The sequence below is a fragment of the Nannobrachium achirus genome, assembly GCF_963921795.1.
Source record: "Nannobrachium achirus genome assembly, chromosome: 4".
Lineage (NCBI taxonomy): Eukaryota > Metazoa > Chordata > Actinopteri > Myctophiformes > Myctophidae > Nannobrachium > Nannobrachium achirus.
Genome location: NC_137813.1, coordinates 46,736,365 through 46,746,402, shown reverse-complemented (window position 1 = coordinate 46,746,402; position 10,038 = coordinate 46,736,365).

The following is a 10,038-nucleotide window of genomic DNA, read 5'->3' as shown; positions in this document are numbered from 1 at the left end:
ACTTTTGTGTGGTTTCCCTGTGGGGCAACCACACTAATAATAAATGAGCCATGCACAACTCAAAATGAACATACAGTAACAGACTGACAACCAACATTAGACACAATCTAAAACAATCTCTCACCACATTACAGCTCCTCTCTATCTCTTTTTACTGTGAATTTAGTAGACCTCTGGTGTGAATTTTCCTCAGTTCAATCAAAGGAGGTGCGTGATGATCCGTATGACTGTGCAGTATAGGCTTTCATTTACAAAAAACATACAAATGGAGATACAAGGTTTCTGCCAGACAGTGAGTCTCCCCAATTCTCACCACCTCACCGGCTCCCTGCACATTTTAAGATTTAAAATTGTTATTATTATTGCTTTTAAATATTTAAATTGGTTGGCACCACCGTAATGAGCTTTTACATACAGTGGCAATGCCCCCTTGAGGTCTTTGAAGTCTGCTGACCAGTCACCTGTGATCCCAAGTTAGGATGGCTCCTTGTCTGTACAACACGTCAGAGTAGGACGAGTTGTGAGCTTGTAGATCACCTACTTGTGAGCTTGTAGGTCTATTTTCAGTGGAGAAACTTGGTGTAGAGAGAAAAAAGGAGGGCACCAAGTACGGAATACTGGTGGCCGCTCATTTCTTTGTGTCATCAATTCCAATGTCACTTGTTTATCCTCTGTCCTGTATGACTCCTCTCTCTGGATTGTATAGAATTGGTATCCCCACCTCAGTGGTGTGTTCTAGAATTATTTTGAGGGCATACTATAATTCATGGGTTTTCCATGGGTGGTGTTTGTGACCACCAGGGGTGTGTGTGTGCGTGTGCGTGCGTGCGGACCATATGTAAAGTAGTTTTGGTTCTTCACACATTTCAGCAGCAATAACAGTTATAGGCTAAAGAAAAAAAATCACTTGCAAAAGAATTGGGGAAAAATCCAATAACTGCTACTGCAAAAGCAAATGCTTCATATACATAGACAGAACCTCAGTCTAGACGAATGTTAGCTACCTTGCATTTCATACAGTGCGATGTGACACGCAGAGTGAGTCTGAGAGGTGTCAGGTCTATTGTTAAGTTAATGTGTGTGGATCTCTTTGGAACTACGGTCCACGGCCATTCCTGTGGGCAGCGCCTCTTCCAGTGCATAATGCATGACAATTTACTACCAGTAAGACTCCCTAATCGGGAGATAAGCGACCGTAGGTCTCGCTAGAAGAGGGCCATGTGAGAAATGAGGGGTGGGGTCTCCGCGTTGCCTTGGCGGACGAATACGTACCGGCCCCGGCTCTCCCGGACGCTCCTAGGCCGAGTTAGGGCATTTTATGTGAGCTGCAGTGGAGGGGGTCCTCCACTGGGGGCGCCACCACTTTTGCATCCGTTCTGGAGTACCAGGAGTGGGTGGTCCCCGGGAATTCCCCGTGAGCAGCCCCGTGGGGGTGGTCATTTGGTCATTTTTGCACATTTGGTATTTTTTTTACACCTGGGGGTCCCCCAGGGACCTGCGGGGGTCCTTGGAGGTTGTAGTTTGGCAGGCAAGGAGTTTGTGTGGAAATTTTGGCATGGATCGGGCCAACGGTGGCCGAGATATGAGTAGGGGGAAAGTGTGACGTGTATGTGGTAATGTTTTTACACCTGGGGGTCCCCCAGGGACCTGGGGGTCCCTGGAACTCCGGGGGTCCTTGGAGGTTGTAGTTTGGCAGGCAAGGAGTTTGTGTGGAAATTTTGGCATGGATCGGGGCAACGGTTGTGGAGATATGAGCAGGGCAAAAGTGTGACTCACTGACTGACTGACTTACTGACTGACTGACAGACAGCCCGTGGAGCTTTTGATAGTAAATGCGACCTACGGTCGCAATAATATGTGACTGAGCATGACACTGGGGCAGTCATTTCGGAAGCCACTACTTTAGACCACAGCTGAAATTACTTCTTTTTTTTTTCTTTTTTTCTAAAATGTGATAAAGCCACAAAAGCATGTCATAAATATCAGGCTACATTTCACTTAAACGCCAGAGCTTAACTCTGCATGTAAATAAGACTTTTTTTAATTAATGTGAGAGATCGGGACATAATTCTGTTGGTCCTCCCAAATTTAGAACTTGAATATCTCAAAAGTAATATTTCAGCATGGCATCATTCTATAAGCCATATCTTCAAAACTGTTGGGTCAATCTCCACAACCAATATATCATTTTGTAGCTATGATTCCCATAGCTTCCCAAAAAATGAAAATTAAAAAAAAAATTCAATGACTAGCCGTCAGCCGCGCTGGGACTGGGATTGTTGTCAACAATGCATAGGAATATCAATCTAGAAAAACAATAACATGGGTAGACCACAGACTTAATCAGTAAAAAAATAAACTTTTCTAAAACCTAAAAATGCTATCTAGCTTCATGTATGGTCATTGAGGGAATGGGAGTGTTACAGTAGTACTGTGTGTGTGTGTGTGTGTGTGTGTGTGTGTGTGTGTGTGTGTGTGTGTGTGTGTGTGTGTGTGTGTGTGTGTGTGTGTGTGTGTGTGTGTGTGTGTGTGTGCAGTATTGCAGGTCATGATACAGACATACATAGATAGATAGATAGATAGATAGATAGATAGATAGATAGATAGATAGATAGATAGATAGATAGATAGACGGGAACTGACATAGACCACTTGCTAGATTCCACTGGGTGTGACGTTGGTGTAGTGTAGTGGTTAGTGCATATGCCCCTTCATGCGGTTGAGTGGTTCAAACACTGCCTAAGCCGACGTCAGCAAGGGGGAGAAGACGACAGCCAGCCCCATGGCCTCCCCTAAGTAACAAGAAATATTGTGAAATAAAGTGTTGCCAACCAATCATCAAGGACGATGATACACGAACGAAGAAGAAGAAGGACCCCCCCCCCCCCTCATACCCCAAGGAGAGTGACAGGGCATGACTTTACTGTGGGAGAGCAGCCTCCGAAGACATCAATGAACTTATTCTCTTCTCACATGTGCATCATGGCACTCACGGCTGTGTGTGTGTGTGTGTGTGTGTGTGTGTGTGTGTGTGTGTGTGTGTGTGTGTGTGTGTGTGTGTGTGTGTGTGTGTGTGCACGTGTGTGCACGTGCGCGCGTGTGTGTGTGTGTGACATGTGTATGTGTGTATTCTGATTTTCTTTGTTGCATGCAGATTTTTTATTATTGTTTTGTAAAGCTGAGTAACTTTGTTTTTCGAAATGAGCCATACAAATAAAATAATTATCATAGTTTGTTTCATTTTTGAGGAAACCACGGTCTGCTAACAATTTAAAATGCTGAAGCCAGCATTTTGGATTATGGCTTTTTTACACACATGCATGCGTGCAAGCATGCCACACATGGACAGGTAAAATACTGGTTCTTATATTTTTGAGTGGTCACACCACACCTAAGCGTGAGTGTGTGTGTGTACTTAGGTAGGTTTGTTACTATCCAGGCCTTGAGTTTCGTCATTTTAAGGGCAAGGCCACTTGGCATTTGCTGTTGTCTATTTTTGGGGGGCACAAAGGCCAAATGCCAGGGCAGGGAGGCCATCAAATCTTAGTCCATTGAAATAAATAATGTAATTTAAGGGTTAAGGATGATTTTAAATATGTAACTATCTGCAGTGAAATAAATCAATGGTATTTACAATCTGATCCATGCTCAGCCATGCACCAATCAAAGTCACTGGATTGATTTAAAGATGGGACACTGGTCCTAGCCTCGGAAACCCAGGCTTTTAGATTCTATCTGACGAGACATTGGTGAAGAGACATTGGTGTCTCCATATTGACAAGAAAGAGACAGTGGTACAGTCAGCTGGGGCATTAAGGCCACTGTGGCCTCAGGGCATGCCATTTCTTTGAGTGGCACAAGGACAAACTTAGGGGCAACGACTGCCATGGCCTTCATGGCCTCCCTGAAATTCCTGCCCTGTTACTATCTATGCGTGTGTGCTAGGGGTCGACCGATATGGGATTTTCATGTTCAATTTCGATATCGATTTGTTGTGATCAAAGAGGCCGATAACCGATATTAACACTTGGGGAGCCAAACTCGTTCAGTGACGAGTTAAGGCCACTAGGTGTCACCCTGCCAAAAGGAGTTATCTCGTTGAGAGACGTGTGCGTGCTGCAGCCTGCCCTCTGAATGACCCGAGTCCATTACGTCACCCCGTAGCAGAGAGAGAGGGGGAGAAAATAGCAGAGGCTGCTTACATTGCTTTCCATTCTACTCTGAAACATAAGAAGGGCTTTATCTCTGAATGAGGTGAAAAGAACGCCAGGGAAGCAGAGATCTGATTGTTTTCACGGCGACACTTTACCGCGATGGTCGGCCGCGGTTTGGATTATAGTTTCGCGAGCTTTTGTAAACAAAGGGATTATCTTCCTCAATCGTCAGTGGACACCCACGTCTACACGCACGAAGCTTCCGAGGCTCTTCAAAATAAAGTGTGAGTGAACGGCGGCAGCAGCAACAGCTAGAAATGTTATAAACCTGAGCAGCCCATGTGTTAAGAACCGATATGCATTTAAGTTAAAAAAAAAAATCCCCCAATTTTAAATGGTGGTTAAGTGGTTAATTCATTTATATATTTTCCCATCCTAATTGGTCTAGAGGTTCACATCTATATAGTCACCGCATCACCCTAGAACAGGGGTGGGCAACTTGGATGACGGAGAGGCCACGATATTTCCACACTCACTCCAGGGGGCCACATTGCATATACAGTTAAACATAGCAAAAATAGACGATCTACAAGCTCAAAACGCGTCACAGTGCAACACATTTTGAGCTTTGAGCTATTTTTTTATTGGAATCTTGAATAGTTTTTAGCCATTTTTAAATTTGAATCCTGAACATTTGCATTGTTCATGGATTGTGCTGTTTGTATAATGTCTTCTAAATTTGCGGTATTAATATTTTTTCAGCATTAAAATCACAAATCACAAATAGTTAAAACCGCACTCCACGCGCACGCACACACACACACACACACACACACACACACACACACACACACACACACACACACACACACACACACACTAAACTATTAAAATGCATATTTTTGTTTAAATCTATGCTGCTACTTGAAATGGATTGGAGATTTCATTGTATTTTATGCAATGACAATAAACATCTACCTGTATTTAGAGCAGTGGTTCCCAAACCCTTTCAGCTGGACACCCAACACTTTGCCTTAAAGGGACCAGCCTCTATAGGCTATATTCATTTTATCAGAATTCAGATTATGAAAAGAAATCTAAAATGTAGGCGTGGTTATCTGTTGTTGTGGGGCAAGGGGTTGGAGTAAAGGCCTCTCCATACTTCGACCGAAACCGCCGTTTTTGGTCAAAAGGTCCTTTTCTACCATAAAATGATATCCCTCTGGACTTCTGAAAAGCATTGGACCGAACGAGAGTTCGGAAATTTGCACGTTGGAAAACACAACTCACCGAACATTTCGGTCGAAGTATGGAGAGGCCTTTATGCGTGCATATCATTATATTCTGAAACTAGCCACAAGGAAGCTCTCCACACTTGCTGTCTTCATTTCGGAAACCATAATTAAAACTAACCATTGCAGGTGTGAAAATTATAAAGATTCCACAACTCCATGGTGTATTTACCGGTAAAAATGTGCAAGTCTTTTACAAACAAGCCGTCTGATGCGGACGGACGGAGTCTGCTCTCACTCTGGTCACTCAATGCAAGAACAGTGAAACCACGCCCCCCTGATACCAATCTATATAAAACAAACATTAATATTAATTAGATATTCCTACAAGTAGAATGGATTGAGCAAATATGTAATGAGTGGCGCCAAACATTTCTTTTCTACCCAGAAACTGGAAGTACACAGAAATAGCTACAGAAACAGCAGAAAGCTCTGAATCAACAAGCCTATGCGCAAATTGAACCATATCATTGCCCCCTATCACAAGTGACTCATTTATATAATATAGACCTATATTTATAGAAAAAGTGATTTTGTTTTCATGTATCTTTAAGCAGGATCACTGAGAAGGTGAAGAGGAGTAGCCTGGCAGTGGCGCTGTGTTTCATGCACTTCACAAAGACAGAGCAGAGGTTCTCAAACTTTTTCATGTCAAGGATCCCCAAATTGACACTTATTAGCCCGCCCGTGGACCCCCATTTGAAAAGATGGGCTATACCAGGGACCCCCATAAGAGAAGGTTTTTACGGCTCTAGCGGTAATTCCCAACCATTTTAATTTCAAGGATCCCCAGTTTGATATACATTAGGCTACGGACGCCCATGTAATGGTATCTATATCTCTGAGAACCCAATTTAATTATAAACTAAATGTTAATTTAAGTTTACAAATGGAACCAAATGGACCCGAAAAGGACCCCACTTTGAGAACCAATGCCATAGAGAACCCCACTCGTTCATCCCCTATGTCGCAGAATATACTGTAAACATTATATCATTTTACATATTACTTTGCCCATCATTTCATAGTACGTTTCTCTTAGATTATTATTTCTATGCATTTGATGTATTGATGTTGATGTACTTGCTTGTTGTAAATCGCTCTGGATTAAGAGGGTCTGCTAAACGCCTAAATTGTCAATTGTATGGGCATCGATTACAAGGGCATCCTACACCAACCTACATGGATGGATGTACTAAAGAAAGATGCTGTAGAACCTACAGGAGTTCCCACACATTTTTACCAATGAATTTCCAAAACTTTTCCAAAACGTTTACAGAATATTCAACACATTCTCACCCCTAAAGCGTCATACAACCGACGCTTTGACAAGTACTGTACTGCGTCGGACGATAGACGCTTTGGGATTGCCTACTGTTTCACGGGTTGGACGCATTGGGTGGTCTAAGAAGAAAGGGAAAAAAAGCAGTTCCCGAAGCGGGATTCGATACCGCTTTGAAGGGTTCACTGGTTTACCAGCCACCTGACGCTACCGCTCACGGCACTATAAACGACGGAGCAGTGCCGTCTCAGGCGCCCATGAACCCCCGTGAGACGCCACCGAGGGAGCGGTAGCGACCGAGTCGCCGCGGCGAACGGTGTGAACGGCGCATGAGCCGACTCAGCCGTGTTACCGAATTATGTGCCGTTATGGACAGAATAGTACATTTTGACCAGGGGACTGCTTCCGCGTCCGAATACGGCTCAAAGAAGGGACTACGTTATCATCCACGTTGTCAAAGATAAAAGCACAAAAAACGGAAACATTCCAGTCGTCTGGTTAGCTCAATCGGTAGAGCATGGTTACTCAAATCCAGGGACCGGGGTTCGATTCCCTGTGACGGCTGTCATTGTAAAATATTCCAGTAAACACATGTTGGCGCATGCGTACTAAGACTCTCCGTTCGCGTCTGACGGTAGACGCAGTAGGTGTTCCCAAAGCGTCGCACAGGTGAAGCAGAAAGGGAGTTGGCAACGCGTCGGACGGGTGAAGCAGAGGGGGTGAAAATGGGCTGGATAGTATAATAACAATAATGACTAGCGTACTCCTATGTAGCAAAGATAAAGCGTGCACGCTGCGAACGCACGTGCCCACGTCAAAAGGTATGAGAATCGGGCAAGGAACCCTCAAAGGCGATTTATGGTGGCAGTAAATGAGTTAACAAAATCAAAAACAATGCATAGCTATTTTTTCCAGGACCTTCCAGGACCCTTGATCAATTCCAAAACCTTTCCAGCACTGGAAAAACCCAGGACTATATAACAATAATTCAGCCCAATAATGACTCGCTTACTCCTATGTAGCAAAAATAAAGCGTGCACGCTGTGCGAACGCACGTGCCCACGTCAAAAGGTAAGAAAATCGGGCAAGGAACCCTCAAAGTCGATTTATGGTGGCAGTAAATGAGTTCAAATCAATAACCAAAAACAATGCATAGCTATTTTTTTCCAGGACCTTCCAGGACCCTTGATCAATTCCAAAACCTTTCCAGTACTGGAAAAATATTTTTCTAATTTCAAAATATTTCCAGGAATTTCATGACCGTGGGAACCCTACAGGCGAGCTAGCTAGATGGAGGATCTAAATGACTGGAGACGCTGCTGGATGGCTCGTCCAAGAACAAGCTGCTAGAGAGAAAGAGACCCAAAAGAGACATTTGGTGTCTCCCCAGAATTGACGTAGTTCTGCATTTCAAAATAGCTTTTCACACTTGGCAACGTCAACATTACAAATGGGACTGGGCCCAAGTTTATTTCCTGTTTGTGAGTATGAGTCGCTGACAGCCAGGAAATAAACTTAGACCCAAGCTGTTCCCTAGCAACACAATTCCGCTGACAAGGACTAAGCTTACACAAACAAACAAGGAATCTACACTTAATAGGGACCCTCTGCGATACTGTACAGTAATTACAGCTGATACTGTGGGTTCAAGGTTCAACAACCTTGGTTTTCAACCCAGCAAGCACGGTCAGGACCTGGACCAATCAGTGACGTCTCGATTGGGGCCAGATCAAGTCAAACCATGACTAGTCAGATCTGGCCTAGAATATCACCTGATTTCAACCAACATAAATCCCGCCCACGACGTCACTAGTCAGATATGTCCCAGAATATAACCTTACATGCTCATATTTCAACTAACATTACAAACAATAACAATAATCATGTCCATATGACGTCCCGGTAATGACGTCAAGATCATCCCCATATGGGCTGTGATCTGGCCTAGTTCTGAACGTCACCGGAGTCACCGGAGGACATTATCATAACGTCATCATGACGTCATTTGGCTTGCTGGGAACCAGTGGTTCGGGGTTCCAGTTGGTCCCCAGCTAAATGAGTTGGTAACCAAATGGACCCTTAAATATTTAACTCTTGATAGTGTAAAATCACTAAAATGAAATCAAATGGACCCCTACGGGTCCATTTGAGTCTGTGGCTCAAATGCAGAATAAATAATGGACCACTAGGTCTCTAGAGTATCAGCTTATGTTGATTTGCATGACCAACTGTGCTGCTTGGTACCGTCCTTTATAGACCTTATTCACATTGGGCAATCTTGGATCACATGACCACATGGGTGTCAACCTGCCATTGTAAACAATGGAGTGATGGTCCCAAAATATGAGTTCTGTTCAACCAATTTCTTTTGATCAAATCGACAAATGGGCAGATGACAACATCAACATCCCCAAAAGGATGAAATAGAAGGGTACATCCACAATGGAGGTTAGGTTGCAATGTTACTCTCAAGAAGACTTGCTACAGTATCTGTGCAGACTAGTGCTTGCTCTGCCATCATATTAACTTTAATACTGTATCGTGATTTTTGCATATTAATCAGGAACGATCTAACAACAAATAGTTAATATATGATGGCGGAGCAAGCACTGCACAGATAGCAAGTCTTTGTACACTTTGTAAGGTTGCAACCTAACTTGAATATTGTTACAGTGGATGTAATCAATCCAGTTACTGTAGCCCTTCTATTTAATCCTTTTGGGGATGTTGAAGTTATCATCTGCCCATTTGTCAATTTGGTCAAAAGAAATTGGTTGAACAGAACTCATATTTTGGGACCATCGCTCCATTGTTTATAATGGTTTGTAATGCAGGCTGCTACCCCATGTGTTCATGTGAAAACGTGAGGCCTGCGTTGATCTGCTATTTTTTTCTGCTATTCATGTGGGGACCCCCCCGAGGGGTCCTGACCCACAGGTTGAGAATTACTTAATTACTTAATCACTGATTATGGTACCATTGTGTTATCAGCCCATTCAGGCCATGCTTTAGACTAGAGATTCATGTCACCCCAACACATGCTCTCTCTCTCTCTCTCTCTCTCTCTCTCTCTCTCTCTCACACACACGCACACACGCACGCACGCACGCACGCACGCGCACACACACACACACACACACACACACACACACACACACACACACACACACACACACACACACACACACACACACACTAATGTGCATTGACAATACTGTTCACTACTGTCTAGCAGATTAGATTTTAATGTGTGCCTGGACATTAAGATACATTGAAAATACAATTTGATACCAGATAGTCTGTTGATAAC